The 16,043-nt window shown below is 41.7% G+C and overlaps 1 protein-coding gene across 5 annotated transcripts in view; it reads right to left on the bottom strand.

Annotated features, from left to right (window-relative positions):
- ST3GAL6 (ST3 beta-galactoside alpha-2,3-sialyltransferase 6) overlaps nucleotides 1-16,043 on the bottom strand; it is an 87,063-nt gene that overhangs the window by 61,402 nt on the left and 9,618 nt on the right. For all 5 annotated transcript variants that reach the window (XM_006769282.2, XM_015567554.1, XM_006769283.2 and 2 more), the window contains exon 3: nucleotides 3,485-3,640. The gene's annotated coding sequence lies outside the window, so the exon portion shown is untranslated. The remainder of the gene's footprint in view (nucleotides 1-3,484; nucleotides 3,641-16,043) is intronic.

Here is a 16,043-nt window from a genome sequence, read left to right on the forward strand (position 1 = left end):
TAGGCCTACTTTTGCCCATCCCTGTCTAGGGCCCCTCTCAGATTATGCCTGCAGGGCACGCTTCACTCTCTGCATCGCCTTCTGACTTGCCTAGAAGTGCCAGCCAAACCACCGGCCACACCTCGACACCAACATTTCCAACGACTGCTGTTCACCATGTGGACCCCAGAATTACAGATCGCAGAGCTGGAAAGACGGCAAGCACTCAGGCCATTTAAACCGAGTAAGGTCTTTCTTAAGTCACCATCGTCCAGAACAGGCAGCCAAGCTTTAGAAAGAAGTTAAACTTGCCAAAGGTTACCTCACTTAGAAGCAGCGGTGTCAGCGGCACAGGAGAACATTTTTCTGTGGATCCTCCTCCAGGGCGATGCCTGCCTCATCCTGGCTGCGCAATAACAACCCGCTAATTTGTGTTTCATGCCAGTCCTCTCTGAGCTCTGTGGTTTTCCATTCCTGAAGCACCTCCCTCGCCTGGCACTGCACGGCCTGGGTCTCACCCCTCCAGCGTCTCTGCCTGTGTTTCTAGGTCTCCTCTTCCTCCTCAGCACAACCTACAGGTGTCCTCAAGCTCTGATCATAACCCTGTTTCCCAAACCCACGTTCTCATTGCTTCTCAGCTACTAGCAATCATCTCTAATCTCTCCCCTTTAAGCCAGCCCGCACGCTGCACCTGGCAGAAGATTCAAAAAGCCCAGCTCTCACTGTGTTACCCGCCCCTTAGGAAAACCTTCCCTGGCTTTCACTTTTGCCAAATCAACATAAAATCCCTTAGCCTGGCACTGAAGACTTCTATAAGTTAGTATTTTCATCTTCTCATCTTCTTCTTTCAGTTTCTTCTTTGTAGGCAGCAGCATAATTAGGTGTTAAGGTTGCCCACCTGGCTATCAGCCTTCCTAGGTTTGAGTCTCAGCTCTCTACCTCTGTACAAACCTGAGAGGTTGCTTAACTACTTTATGCCTCGGTTTCCTCTCCTGTAAAATGGGAATAATCATGCTACCTAATAGGGCTATTTTAAGTAGTAAATATAAAGCACTTAGGTCAATGTTTGGTACATGGTAAGGACTTGTAATCTTGTTTTAATTCTTCTTTTAAAACTAAGCAAGTATTAGCTGCCCATACACCAAGCCCTCACTAAAAAAATTCCTTCATAACATCTGGGAAAGATCCTACAGAATTCATGGCATCATGTGAATAATAGCTTCCGAAAACTAAGCTGCCATTACAGTGCTAGCTTTCATTCTGCACATTCATTTCAACATTTCAAAGTATCTGTGATAGGAAGCCTTACTCATTTTCTTCTGAATATAAAATGAAAGGCGCTCAAGTTAGTAATAATTCACTCGCAAAACTTGTCTTAGAATTAGACTCTATTTCTGGCTATAGAAGCCACACCCTTTTATGTTTTTGTATAATAAAAATGCTCTGAATCTTAATACAAACAAATACCCCAGGTTTGTAATCAGCATATCTAATTGAAGCAAGAAATAAAATCAAGAACTCTACAAAAAATCTGACTTGGAGAATAGGTTTTATCTTTTGCTCTGATTTGGGTCCATTATAATGTTGAGAAGGATTCAAACATTGTGTTCTAGGCTCGGAAGCAAATCCCAGGGTGAGTGAGCAAGGTCTACCAAGGGAAGGAGAGCTGAGTGTTCCCTGGCACTGGACTAGAGAATGGGGGCAGAAGAATAACTACTGCCATGCATGGCAAGGAAAAGAGTGTAAATTTCTGAACACCATGTGACAGAGCTATTTGAGATGCTTTAGATGTATAATTATTTTAATCCTCAAAACCACCCTTTAAGAAAGGCACTAGTTGTCATCCCTACCATAGAGATGAAGACACTAAAACCAGAGAAGTTATAACGAACCTAAGAACACCCAAGAAGTAAGTGGCTGGGGTTTGACCCGGCACACACCAGAACCCATCTCTTCACCATGTTCCTACATAATAAAAGGCTAATATGCAAATAGAACGAACAGTGCAATGACCGGTCGCTATGATGCACACTGACCACCAGGAGGCATACGCTCAATGCAGGAGCTGCCCCCTGGTGGTCAGTGAGCTGTAGGAGCGCTGCTCAGCCAGAAGCACTGAGCCAGGCTCACAGCTGACAAGCGCAACGGCAGTGGCGGGAGCCTCTCCTGCCTCCGTGGCAGCGCTAAGGATGTCTGACTCCAGGGAGCAGGCCTAAGCCATCAGTTGGACATCCCTTGAGGGCTCCTGGACTGCAAGAGGGCGCAGGTGGGTGCAGGCCAGGCTGAAGGACCGCTCCCCCCTAGTTATGTTATAAAGATTCAAAATATTTCCATGTTCTTGATGCCAGGAGATGGAAAGGTTGACAGGAAAGGCAGTTCCACAAATCACCAAGATGATTTCAGCCCCAATTCCACTAAAGTAAGATGCTTCTGGCAGTGAGAAACCTGAAGACCCAGCCCTACCTCCATCCGGGTTCAGTCTTAAAAGTTCTGCAAGCCCAGTGGCTCGGGACACTGGGGAAGGGCTTTGAAACCACTCGTGAATAATTTCGGTTTGAATAATGAAGAGATCAAGAGAATCTCACAAACTAAATCCCAAAACCATTATAAATGCCCATATTCACCAGTACCACTAACACATCAAGTTCTCAGTCAATAAGTACCCTTCCTAAAAGGATTTCCAAATAAAACAGTAATGAAACAGATCTGCCAATAGGTTAACTGTTCTCTGATGAATCTTAGCAAACCAGAAAGACTGTATGGATTCCTGGATAAAACATCGAGCTAATTCCTGGTGGACATTTGAACTCGAGAGCTTTCTCAGAATGTTTGTAAGTTGAGGTTCCAGGAATACTAAGGAAAATATGCCTAAAAATCATATGAAGGTGCTTTAATGACTTTATTATTAATTGTAGTATTGAAAGATAGAAAATTCAAGATCATCCTATTGAGAAAACAAAGCACAGAGAGGGCAAGCATCTTGCCCAAAGACACACAGCTTGTTAACAGCAGTTTCTACAATAGTTGTGATTCATGTAACGTTACAGTTTCAACTTCAGAGTTTTCTTACTTTTTCACTTCCAGATGGGTTTAAAACATTCCCAAGGACATGAGAGCTAAGTTAACAGGTAGGCCTATACAAACCAGAGGGTAAAGTTTCCTGCTAAAGCTGGAAACACTGTCTCATTATATAAGGACATTGCCAGTGTCCAAACTTCCATCTAAAAAGTCTGAGCCAGCCCTGGCCGGTTTGGCTCAGTGGATGGATGGAGCGTCGGCCTGTGGACTGGGGGGCCCCGGGTTCAATTCCGGTCAGGAGCATGTGACTTGGTTGTGGGCACATCCCCAGTGGGGGGTGTGCAGGAGGCAGCTGATTGATGTTTCTATCTCATCGATGTTTCTGGCTCTCTGTCCCTCTCCCTTTCTCTCTGTGGAAAATCAATAAAATAAAAAATAAATAAATAAATAAAACGTCTGAGCCAGCGGCAGTGCTGCCTTTGCTTACCTGCACTTTTAAGGAATCCGTTTCCCACAGGCCTTCTGTTCCGTAAGGTGAAGAATGTGGTAGGGGTGCCAGAGCTTCAGGAGGCTGTCTGCCCAATCGCTGTACCACTAGAAATTATCCAAGACAAAGGTTGGGCTGCTCCTTCACTTGTGAGTACTGAAATGAAACACAAAGACGGCATGCTTCTAAGAATGGCTCGTTACCTGAGAACATTTTTCATCCATTAAAAACACTTTAATGAAGACTATTTTAGCAAACTCACTCCTGACCTGTCCCCAAAATACTTGACAGGATGATGAAATTGCCAAAAACAAAACAAAAAATCCAACAGCACACCCAGCAGCACCTATTACATTACTGCAGTTCATGGCTGGTTATCCACAGGATCCAGCTCCAGCTCCTTGAAAAAAATAACATGTCCAGCTCAATTAGCCCAAAGCAACCTGGTAATGAAAGAACCATCTGTCTTATTTTTCAGCTTCTCTCCACACATGCACACAGCTTCATTGTTACAAGCGGAGGTGAGAGAAGGAGCTGTTGCTCTGAAAACCCGCTGAAGAGAGGGGGAGGGAGGACAGCGGGGAGTTGAGGAGGAGGCTGAGGAGAGTAAAAACAGCAAGAAGAAAGGAGGGGAAGGAAAGCGTGAAGAAATTAGTAAAAACAGCAACTAGTTTAAGAATGTGCTGTGGCCGCTTTCTCAAAAAAAATATTTTCAAGAGAATCTTAAAATACTCCTGTCACAGCTTTTCTTACATTGTTTCAGCTTTTCTTACATAAGACTAACCCGATACAAAAACCAACAGCAACAAAAAAGCTGCAGCTCTGTACTTCCTGTTTAGTATACATTACTGCAGTTCATGGGTGGTTATCCACAGGATCCAGCTCCAGCTCCTTGAAAAAAATAACATGTCCAGCTCAATTAGCCCAAAGCAACCTGGTAATGAAAGAACCATCTGTCTTATTTTTCAGCTTCTCTCCACACATGCACACAGCTTCATTGTTACAAGCGGAGGTGAGAGAAGGAGCTGTTGCTCTGAAAACCCGCTGAAGAGAGGGGGAGGGAGGACAGCGGGGAGTTGAGGAGGAGGCTGAGGAGAGTAAAAACAGCAAGAAGAAAGGAGGGGAAGGAAAGCGTGAAGAAATTAGTAAAAACAGCAACTAGTTTAAGAATGTGCTGTGGCCGCTTTCTCAAAAAAAATATTTTCAAGAGAATCTTAAAATACTCCTGTCACAGCTTTTCTTACATTGTTTCAGCTTTTCTTACATAAGACTAACCCGATACAAAAACCAACAGCAACAAAAAAGCTGCAGCTCTGTACTTCCTGTTTAGTAGAAAATGTTATTTTTTTAAAAAAAAATTATTGATAAACAAATATGAAAACCTACAAAAATATGCCAAATACTTTATTTCAGAAGCCACTCATGAACTCTAATGTCCTACATGCGGAAATAGGAATGCTTTATTATGAAATTCATATAGTAACATGAAAAATGCTTAGATTCTACCAAGCAAGGGAAGAAACATTTTAAAATGCGAGTACTCTAAGGTTATTTCTACGTGTTCGATGCGTGTGCAGACACATTACTGAAAGCCGTTAGAGAACAATGAAACCAGGTGGTGCGCTGAGTTATGGCCTACAGATAATTTTTTCTTAAAAGTTTAAAATCTTAATCTAGAATTCAATTCTTAAGACTAAAATTCTTAAATATTAAAATGTATAGAGACAGGACATGCTTATTTTCATATATTCCTGCATGCCTTTCACGTCTGAAGTGCTAATTGGCACATTTACAAATTAGAAGGCAGGCGGTGGTGCTCCTCAGTGGCTATTATAATAGAAGTCTCCTCCATGAGACACAATTGCGAACTTAAAGAAACTATGGATAATAAGTTTGTGCCTCAGCAGCATTCTCCCTAAATGTATACGAGTAGACATACAGCTCCTGAGTTTCTGTCATCTTCTACTCACTAGTACTTATTACTGGGTGCAATCACAATATTGAAATTGGTAGGGCCCTTTAAGACTTTCTAGTCTACATAAGTGAGTAAAGAAGCCTTGATGTTATACCAGGAACAACTGGGGGAATGGGGATTTAGTTAGACCTGGAAAAGCTTAATCAAGGGAAGAAATAAGATGGCCCATTCTCGTGTTTAGATGGCCTGCCTGAAGAAGAGGCATTGGCCAGGCTCTGAGGTTGCCAGTGGTTAAGCCATGGCCAATGAATGTAACATTCAAGGAGTTAGGGTTGAGTTTGGTAAGGAAGAACCCGCTAATATTTAGGTTGCCTACAGATACTACATGCTGCATTGCTGGATAATGAGTCACTTGTTACTAAAGATATTCTGTTCTAAAAACCATTGGGGCTCTGGCTAGTGTGGCTCAGGTGGTTGGAGCATCATCCCCTGCAGTGGAAGGTTGCTGGCTCGATTCCCTGTCAGGGCACATACCTAGGTTGCGGATTCAATCCCCAGTTGGGGTGTGTACAGGAGGGAACCAATCAATGTTTCTCTCATAATCAATGTTTCTCTTTCTCCCTTCCCCCTCTCTAAAATCAGTAAAATATATCCTCAGGTAAGAATAAAAAAAAAAACACCTGGGGATTTACCAGTGCTTACTAAACATTAATGTTCATTGACATCACTTGAACATCTTGTTAAACTTCTGATTCTGGTCCTAGCCAGCTGCTCAGTGGTTAGAACAGCCACCCATGGTTGCATGTTTGATACCAGTCAAGGGCACGACCTCAGTTGCAGGCTTGATCCCCAGCCCTGGTCTGGGCGCATGCAGGAGGCAACCAATGGATATGTCTCTCTCACATCAATGTTTCTCTCTGTGTGTCTCTTCCACTCTCTTCCACTCCCTTTAAAAATCAATGGAAACTAATAATAAAAAAAAAAAAAAAAATTAAAAAAAAAAAAAAAATCAATGGAAAAAAAACCCACAAAACCTTGGGTGAGGATTAACAACAACAACAAAAAAATAATTAAAAAATTCTGATTCTGATTCAGTAGGTCTGGGCAGGGCCTGGGAACCTGCATTTCTAGCAAGCTCCCAGGTGACACCAGTGCTGTGGGTCAAGACTGTGGGTCTGTCAAAGATGCAGCTTGATTACAACCATTAGAATGTTATTAAAACCAATGTTTCCCAAAGTGTACAACGTCTTCTAACCACATGACTTCAAAAGTCCTCCTGATTATCCCTGGTTTCCGGGCAGGTGTTTAATAAATAAGTTAAGTGGTTATAAGCAGGGTTTTATGAGACCACACATTCAAATCTCCAAAAAAGATTGTTATCTTGGTATCCTGCAGTACCAACTAGGTCATACTTCTGAGCAATAACTAATTTTGCACAGTTCTAAGGAAGAGATGTTTTACCTCCTTTTTTTTTAAAAAAAATATGATGCTCTTACCCCAAGCTTGGCATATAAATAAGCATGTTCTGATGAATAAATGAATGAATGAATATATGCATTCAAAATGCACTTATTTATGATGTCAGTATACTACAGTTAACAGAGAAGTAGGATGGGAGGAAATGTGGCTACGAAGTAATTTTTCCCAGTGATCTGTGTTGTATAATCTCCAAAGGTGGGGAGGGAAAAGTCTCCCAAAGCTATAATTTGTAGAGTTCTTTATCAATGTAGAGGGTTGCATTATTTTTCTAACCCTGGAATTTCACCTCCCTAACACCCCTCTGAGTCATAAAAATTCCTTTAATGTGTAGAATCCCCCCATTTCCTGCTTGCTCATGTTTTTGCTCTGCTCTCCCACTTAGTTAATAAATTTGGGCTTGCAATCAGTTCAAAATCCCATGTAATATCTTTCCTGGATAAATATGCTAATATCTGAACACAAAGCTCTTCCTTCAGGTTTTAAAGCATGTTTAGGTTTCTCTCACAGAGAAAATAAACCCACAACTACAGGGAACTAGTTTCCTGCCTTTGCTCCAACTCTGAAGGCCCCCTTCTCACTGGGTTTACTGTTTTAGTTTGCTTAAAAGTTAGAGCGTTGTCCCAATACGCCAAAGTTGTGGGGTCGATCCCAGTCAGGGCACATACAAGAATCAACCAAAGAATGCATGGCTTGGTGGAGCGACAAATTGTTTCTCTTCCTCTCCCTCTCTAAAGTTAAAAATTAATAAAATATGAATTTTTAAAGTTGTAACATTCTATCGGACTTACAAAAGCCCCTTTTCAAACCACTGATTACATCAGTTTATTCTGATTGAGTCTAGCTTATTCTGCTTCCTGGGAAATATCATCTTCTGTTAGTTAGTTCCTCTTTTGCTATTTTTAAAAGAAAAAAGAGTGAGTTAAGTGGAGAGCAAAAAATCAGTTAAACGAATCAAACCTTAGGATTAAAGTGCTGGACATTTTCCTGCTTTCCACAGCAAATATGTGGTAAACTTATACTACTATCCATCGTTAGATGAGCCTCTAAACCTCTAACATTACACATATGATGTAAATCTTCACTTGTGGTATCTTATAATTTATTATTGCAAATAAGCCAATACATGCGATGTATGTTTTCTTTGATGAAATTATATAATCCTAGATTTATTTCCTAATTCACTAGTAGGTTAATGCTTTAGTCAAAGTACATTAAGTCAAATTCATTTCCTGAAAATATTAATTCTGAAAGTTTTCACCTTCTGCAGTAATTTTGTTCATTTAGTCAAAAAATAATTTCCCAATGCCTACTCTGAGCCAAAGAGTGTTCTAGATACTGAAGATACAGTAGTGAAGAAGAAAAATACTTTACAATCCAGGAGAGAGGCAGAAATGAACTGGTAGTTCACAAGTAACTTTTACAGGACAATTACGGTTTGAGTAGGAACGGACCCAGGTGGGGAAGACCAGAGAGAATTCTCAGAAAATTCCTCCGAGAAAGATTTGGCCAGGTGAGACGAGGGCGGAAATAAAAGACAACCCAGGCAGAAGAAACAGCATCAGCAAAGACTCCGCCGTGAAAATGAAAACAGTAGACTACAAGATGGGAGGCTGCCCACAGAAAATAACAGCTAATCTCTGAGCACAGCTACTGCATGCACGGACTCATCTGATCCTCACAACAGCACTGAGACAGGCACTGTTGTTCTCATTCTTCGGGTAAGGAACTGAGGCTTAGATGTGTTGACTTGTCCAAGATCTCAGAGCTAGAACATGTCAGGCCAGGATCTGCTGCTGGGGTCTCTGTTCTTAACCTATAAGCGATGATAGCTTCCCAAGAGCCAAGTCAGCGGGGAGGTTTCCTTGTGTTCAGATTCACTGCGTCAACTTTCATTTTTCACAGACTAACATCATTTGCTATAGATGCATTAGAATAGCTTCAGTCTCAGCCTTGATAAGTGTATGGCTCCTACTTGGAACTTATTGCCTGAGGAAATATTACATGAAATTTTTTATCATGAAAATGTTAATAGAAGTCCAAAATGTCAATATATCAAACGTCCATGAACCCCCAAACCAAAATAAATGTATATTTTCACGGATTTTTTTCAAATGTACATTCAGGTTCCCCTCCCTACTCCTGTTACTTTTCTCCCAGAGGCAGCCACTATCATGAATTCAGTAGATAGTCCACTTTTTATTCACACACAGGTACAAACACACATTCATAAGATTATATGGCATACAATATTGTCTTCTGTGATGTTTAATATTTACATAACAAATATGTAATATTCTGAAGTTTGTTTTCTGCTCTCACTTGGTGTTCAGGTCCATCCATACTGATGAATAAAGGTCTAGTTCATACTTTTTGAGTTCTGCACTCTATTAACCAAATATACCTCAACGCTAACCATTCCCTGCTGGTAGACATTTAGCTTGTTTTCAGAGAACTGCTTATCTGAATGTCATTTTGGAGCCCAATTACTTTTTTCTAATCTACCAAAGCCAGTTTATAAATTGCTAGAAATAGTTTCAAAGAGAAATTTCATTTTTAAATAGAGAGGATTTTTCCTAAAACAAACACCTTTAATAATGGAAGTCATATAAAATACCTAGATATTTGAAATACTATAAATCACTGAAAGGGGAAAATAAATTTCTAGTTAAGGTAAACCTATAATAATCATTTTGAAACAAAATATACTGAAAAGAAAGTAGATGCAGAAAATAGCCTTCTTACAACTGCTTTCTCTTCCTGATAACCACATTGACTGGGCAAAAACTTGAGTGTTTGAGCAAGTAGATAAACTAAAGGCTCCCCTGGAATGCGTTCTTTTGTGTTCTGGCCAGAAAAATAACCCAGGCCACAACCCCACAGGAAGATCGCCAATTTCTTTTTTAGAATCAAGGGGTTGGGAGGTGCCTACTATAGTATATGCCAGAGTCAATATTTGCTAAGGCAGACAATTAACCAAAGCAATATAATGCTAGTCTTTGATCTTGAAATGATCACTCCTTTAAACCATTTGACTATATACAATGTTCTTTTTCATTAATGAGAGTGTTTAACTCAAAGAAATCATAACAAGGTTTATTATCTAGTGTAAATTAAAGTCAAGTGTACAAATATGTGAAGACCCATATGGAATTCCTATACCTCTTTAACATTATTTCCTATAAAATAAAATAAAAAGAGTCTGAGGGAACTTCAAAAGACAGCTGTTTTAAATATGGATAACTGTTTACTAACAGCTGCGTTCTTCATACTCTAAAACTTCTAGTCTAGAAAATACCAAAGGAAATTCAAATAGGGCCATTTTCTCTTTGGAGGGAGAGAGAAGTCTCTTCTCCTTTCCAAAGAAGGGTACAGCATCCCCAAGGAGGTAAACTTTTTAAAAAAATCTGGGTTTCCAATGAAACCCAGCATACTGGGATTCACAATGAAAGCATACTGTTTGGCCCATTTTAAAAAATCACTAGCCGAATGTTTCAGCACATTCCATAGGCAAGCCAAAAAGATATCACTGCTTCTAGGTCCCTGGCCTCAGCCCACGAAATCCTCCCGGGCTTAGGAAACACCCCCCTCCCCCCAGGCTTCAAGAGGCAGTTGTGAACTCAAATGAAGTTTATCTGCCCAATAATTCAGTGAAATTGCTGGCCAAGAAGGTGGAGCCACACCATCATCCATTTATCCATCTGTCCATCCACCCATCTATTCAATACAGACATTTATTACTCATTCTTCTCATGGCCCAAGACCTCAGGGTGCAAGGACTGTCTGAGCTGAGAGCACAGGTGTACAAAAGGCAAACCTATATAGCCACATATTTAAACACAGACAATAAAGTGGGGTAAGGGCCTGGGGATAAGTGGAAGGGAGAGGAGAGGGGTCTTCTGTAATACTTTAAACAATAAAGATTAAAAAAATAAATAAACCCAACCTTTTGCCTCAATCTAACCTCTAAACTGCAGCTTCAAAGTACACTGTTTATTATTTTTCAATTACATAATAGGTCTATTTTACAGAATACAGAATAGAAAATATGCAGGTTTTTTGTATTTCTCCCTCAAAGGGCAAAATATAAATATTAATAGATTGCATAAACCACAGAAACTAGAAGTTGAAAGAGGGTTAGCAAGAAAATAAGAAACGACAAGTAGACCCGCAACAAAAACTAGGATTATTTAAAACTTTGAAAAGTCCCACATTTGTGATTTTTTTTTAATGTTCCGAAGACTTTCCCAGAGCGACGAGCATTGAGCAAAGGCTTCTGAAGTGAAAGGAAGGGGTGACTGAGGAGTGCACGTCCGTCCACTCTGCAATCGAGCCAGGCTGTGGACATGTGAGGCGAAGGGGAAGAAACTGTGCCAAGAGCATTTTAGGACAAAAGCTACTAGCGAGTCCCTAGGTCCCGAAGGAAGGACAGAAAAGACGAGCATAGGAAGTGGCCTGGGTCAATGGAGTAACCATGGGAACATCGCAACAGTCTGGTCCTTGTGGTTCCCCAACACCAGCAACTCAGCCCAGAAAAAAAAAATAGATAGGTTGTAAGGCAGCCTAAAGCCAGTCCTTCGCTGGGGAAAGGACTCGGCCATCGGCCACGCTCCACAGAGCTCCTTATTACTAACCCTGATTGTGCTGCCTTTTGATCGGCTTTCTTATTGTCTCAGTTGAGAACTGGCCTTTGAGATGCCTAAATACAGCAGAATGAAACCTTGATTTACAACACGCCCAACTATTTAAAAGTAGGTATTTCAATTTTTAAAAGAAAGTTGGATTGCTTTTCCTATTAAAGATGATTCTGATCCAGAGGAACTGGGGAGAACTACACGGAGGAGTGGCCCCAGTCTGGGTCTGGGAGGATGGGCAAGAACGGTGCTGCAGACACCCAAACAGGCAATAATGGGGACCCACAGGAAGCAGATTTTCAAGGTCTGTTCTGGGGCAGTCAGGAAACGAAACTGGCTGCATCTGAAATGGCAATGGTGCCTCTGTCTCCCTATAGGGCACATCACAGACATGGAGCGACCAGGGGCAGGAGCGGGCACTCTAAGCCAGTCCAGACAGGAACAGCTTGGACAGGGACGGCCAGGGCAACGCCAGGAGCAAGGGACAGGTGTGCTCTGGGGGAAGCAAGACTGGGGGACCAGGACACCAGGCCCACCGCAGACCCTCTGTGTTCATCTCCCAGGGCTACGAGAACAAAGCGCCACAAATGGGGGGTGGGGGAGGGCTGACAACAAAAGTGTATCGTCTCCCTATACACTTGTCAAGCAATGCACTGTCTTTGGAGACTAACGCTCCCAAGGCGTTGGCAGGGCCGTGCTCCCTCTGAAACCTGTGGGAGAGAGCCCGTCTTCGGCTCTTTCAAGCTTCCGGTGGTTTGCTGCCACTCCTTGGTGTTCCTTGGCTTGTGGATGCATCACTCCAATCCTCCGTCTTCACATAGTGATCTCCCGAGTCTGTCTTCACATGGATGCTTCTCATATGGGCACTGGTTACATGGGGCTAGGGGCCCACCCTACTCCAGCAGGACCTCATCTTAACTAATTCCATATGCAACGAGCCTATTTCCAAATGAGGTCACATACTGGGACGGGGAGTTAGGACTTCCACATGTCTTATGAGAGGCTTCTGTGCTATTCTATGGCGTCTTCTTTATTTCTTTACTCTGCCCTTCATTAGCATTTTCAGACGCAGCCAGTTTCGTTTTCTGATGGCCCTGGAGTAGACCTTGAAAATCTGCTTCCTGTGGGTTCCCATTATTGCCTGTTTGGGTGTCTGCAGCACCGTTCTTGCCCATCCTCCCAGACCCAGACTGGGGCCACCCCTCCGTGTAGTTCTCCCCAGTTCCTCTGCATCAGAATCATCTTTATTAGGAAAAGCAATCCAACTTTTGAAAAATGAAATACCTCCTTTCAAATGGTTTGGCGTGTTGTAAATAACACCAGTAACACCCTCCCTGGGCTGCCCGGTCCTCGCCCTCCGCCAGAAGGCCTCCAATGCTCTGGAGCCACTCCGAATACCTGGCTGCTGATTCGACTTAAAGAGACACAGAGAAAAGTGACGCTCTGGTGGAAGTCCGAATAGTGGCTACCTCTGAGGAGGGGCGCTGTGACTGGGTGGGCTCCCAGGGGGCAGATAATGTTCTAATTCCCCATCTGGAGGCAGCTGACGTGGGTATGTTCACTGGGAGGAAATGTACGAACTACACATACGGTCTGTGGACTCCTCTGTATGTCTCATGCTCCTATACACATTGTACTTTCAAGAAAAACATTAGGGACTATGAGCTGCCTAAGAAATAGGGGTCTTGGCAGCCGAGGTAGACCCTCGGAGAGGGCATGACCTGGGAGGGGCCACAACCAAAGAGTTAGCTGCCCAGCCCTGCTGGCTCACGAAATGCCAGAATGGTTCATTTCTAATGAGAAAGCTGTAAGTGCCAAGGAGTCTATACCTTTGAACTGGTAGATTGGCAACGTCTATAGGCAAATTCACGGGTGATCATTGAACAGTCGTTTGATAACCACAGACCCATATTAAGGTCACTTTCTACCCTCAGCAGTGCTGCAAACATGCTAAGACACTTCTTGCTTTGTCCTGTGTTCTGGCCTCCTGGCAGCCCTCTCCCGCACGTTCCATTTTCAGGCTAATTACAGTTCAAGTGAGTTTGAGTGTTTTTTTTGTTTTGTTTTTTCTTTTACATCTAATTCGTCTCTGGAAATTTTAAGCTTTGGTGGTTAGGATGTTTTAGATCCTACTGCTTAATTTCTTAGCAAGAGAAGTCAACTCAAAAAATGGAATTAAAGTATACTGGACACCACTCAGACCTAGTAGAAAACATATTTTGAAGTTAAGACACATAATATTTTCTAGAATTAAATGTAATTCAGATCTTTAACAGCTGTTGCATAAACCCTATTGATATAATGTATTAAAAACCGAGTTTTGCCTTAAAAATGAGAGAGGAGAGGGGAAGGAAGTCAGAACTTCATATCAGAACAAAGAAAAAATCAAATATTGATAAAAATTTGACATATAAGTTGTCAAGCACACAATTATAGAAAATGGAGCATTTAGCTTTCTGTTCTATAAAATGTGTTAGGGAGACACTGAGAAGGCCAGGAATTCACAGTGGTCCCCTTGCCTGTTCTCCTTGAGTGTCTGTCCTGCTGACACCCATCTCTACTCTCAAATCTCAGAGCGACGCCCTACTTCAGAGTCTCAAATGATATTTAGTATTTCTATGTTTTAGACACTTGGGTTATTAAAAATGAGTGCTATAACATCAATTATGCATTACCATAACTAATGTTTTCATCATTTTTTATGAAAACAGCAAATGGAAGAGATATAGTCCATGCCACATGTAAATCAAGTCTAGCTTCAGAAGCAATTTGCAGAATTTGCTTTTTATAAATTGTCTATATAGACCTACATCCTACAAGGCGCATATTTGGCCTCAGGGAGATGTAAACACATAGGCCACAGATGTCTGAGTCTGACCGAGCAGACTCCTACATTCTCTCCTGCATCAGCTCCTAAAAGGCTCGACTTAGAATGTTACGCTCTAAGAGCACCAAACTTCGAGTAGTTCTCAGTCACACCTTCATGCCTCAGTGCCTTTGATTATGCTACCTGAAATGCTCCCTTCCCCCCTCTCACCGCCCAGCCTCCCCACTCCCTGCCATAAAATAAAATCATCTGTTGGGATTTAGCTCTTCAAGGAGGACTACTCTTTCTATCTCCACTTAACATTTGGATACGGATAGAGGAGTATCTCAGGATAAAAGCACACATAAAGCTGTTTCAACAATAGGGATAATCCTAAATTATAATTTTTAAACTACTGCAAAACATAAACTAAAATAAATCAAGTTTTTTAATGGACATCTGAGTAGAGTATTTTTTTGCTTCTTCACTGCATCCCTCCACTGTGTGCCCACGATCTCTATATTATAAACATAGGGATTTATACTTCTAGATCCTTGTGCCTGGCACAAGATAGGTGCTCACGTATTTGTTGCTGTTCACTGAAGAATAATTTTTAAAAATACAACAACATGAACAAATTAGTAGAGTCTAAAATGAAGTTAGGTGCTAAAGGGAAATAGATTTGAAAAAAATTAGAGCTAGATAAGATCAAACAGAAAGCCATTCTGCAGAAAGTTCATTTTTAATATTTAAGGAAAAATATGGTTATAATAATAGAGTTATAATAATAATAATGGCAAGTAACATTTATTAAATGTTTGATATTTAGCAAAGCCTATGCTGAACTATTTATATGTGTTTACTGTTTTTATTTTTATTTTTTTATTGACTTCAGAGAGAGGAAGGGAGAGAGAGAGAGAAAGAGAATGAGGGGGGAATATCAATGATGAGGGGCTGTCATCCATCGGCTGATTCCTGCATGTCCACCACTGGGGATCGAGCCCCAAACCCAGACATGTGCCTGGTTCATGAGTCAATGCTCAACCACTGAGCCACACCAGCCAGGCTCTATTTTTATTTTTAATAGAGCAGTTTGGTCTCTTCAATTCCCCTGAGAGGGAAACCACATTCTAAAAATATTTTCTTATTGCTTTAGAGAAAGAGGAAGGGAGTGGGAGAGAGAGAGAGAAGGAAAAAAAATCAATGTGAAAGAAACATCGATCGCCTGCCTCCTGCCCAGCCCCTACCAAAGATCAGGCCTGAAACCTGGGCCTGAGCCCTGACCAGGAACCAAACTGGCAAACTTTCAGTGCAGGGGAGACACCCAACCAACTGAACCACACCAGCCAAGGAAATACGTGTTTACTTTGTTATTATTGTAATAAGTGTAATGAGGCACTATCTCAGATTTATAGGAAAGATAAGCAGTGCTCAGCAGTTAGGCAACTTGTTCATAATCATGCCATTATTAAGCCATAAAACTAGGAAATTCATAGTGGTTATAATCTGGCTTGGATGAGGGAGTGTGGAATGGAAGGAAAAGGTACTAAGTGTCAAAAGAACATCCCAAGCTGCCCTACGTGGGTAGCTCAGTTGGTTAGAGCCCCATCCCAGTACCCCAAGGTTATGGCCCTGGTTAGGAAACATACAAGAATCAACCAACGATGCACAAATAAGTGGAACAACAAATAAATGTTCTCTCTCTCTCTCTCTCTCTCTCTATCTGTC

Source organism: Myotis davidii, unplaced genomic scaffold, assembly GCF_000327345.1.
Source record: "Myotis davidii unplaced genomic scaffold, ASM32734v1 scaffold1144, whole genome shotgun sequence".
NCBI classification, from domain to species: domain Eukaryota; kingdom Metazoa; phylum Chordata; class Mammalia; order Chiroptera; family Vespertilionidae; genus Myotis; species Myotis davidii.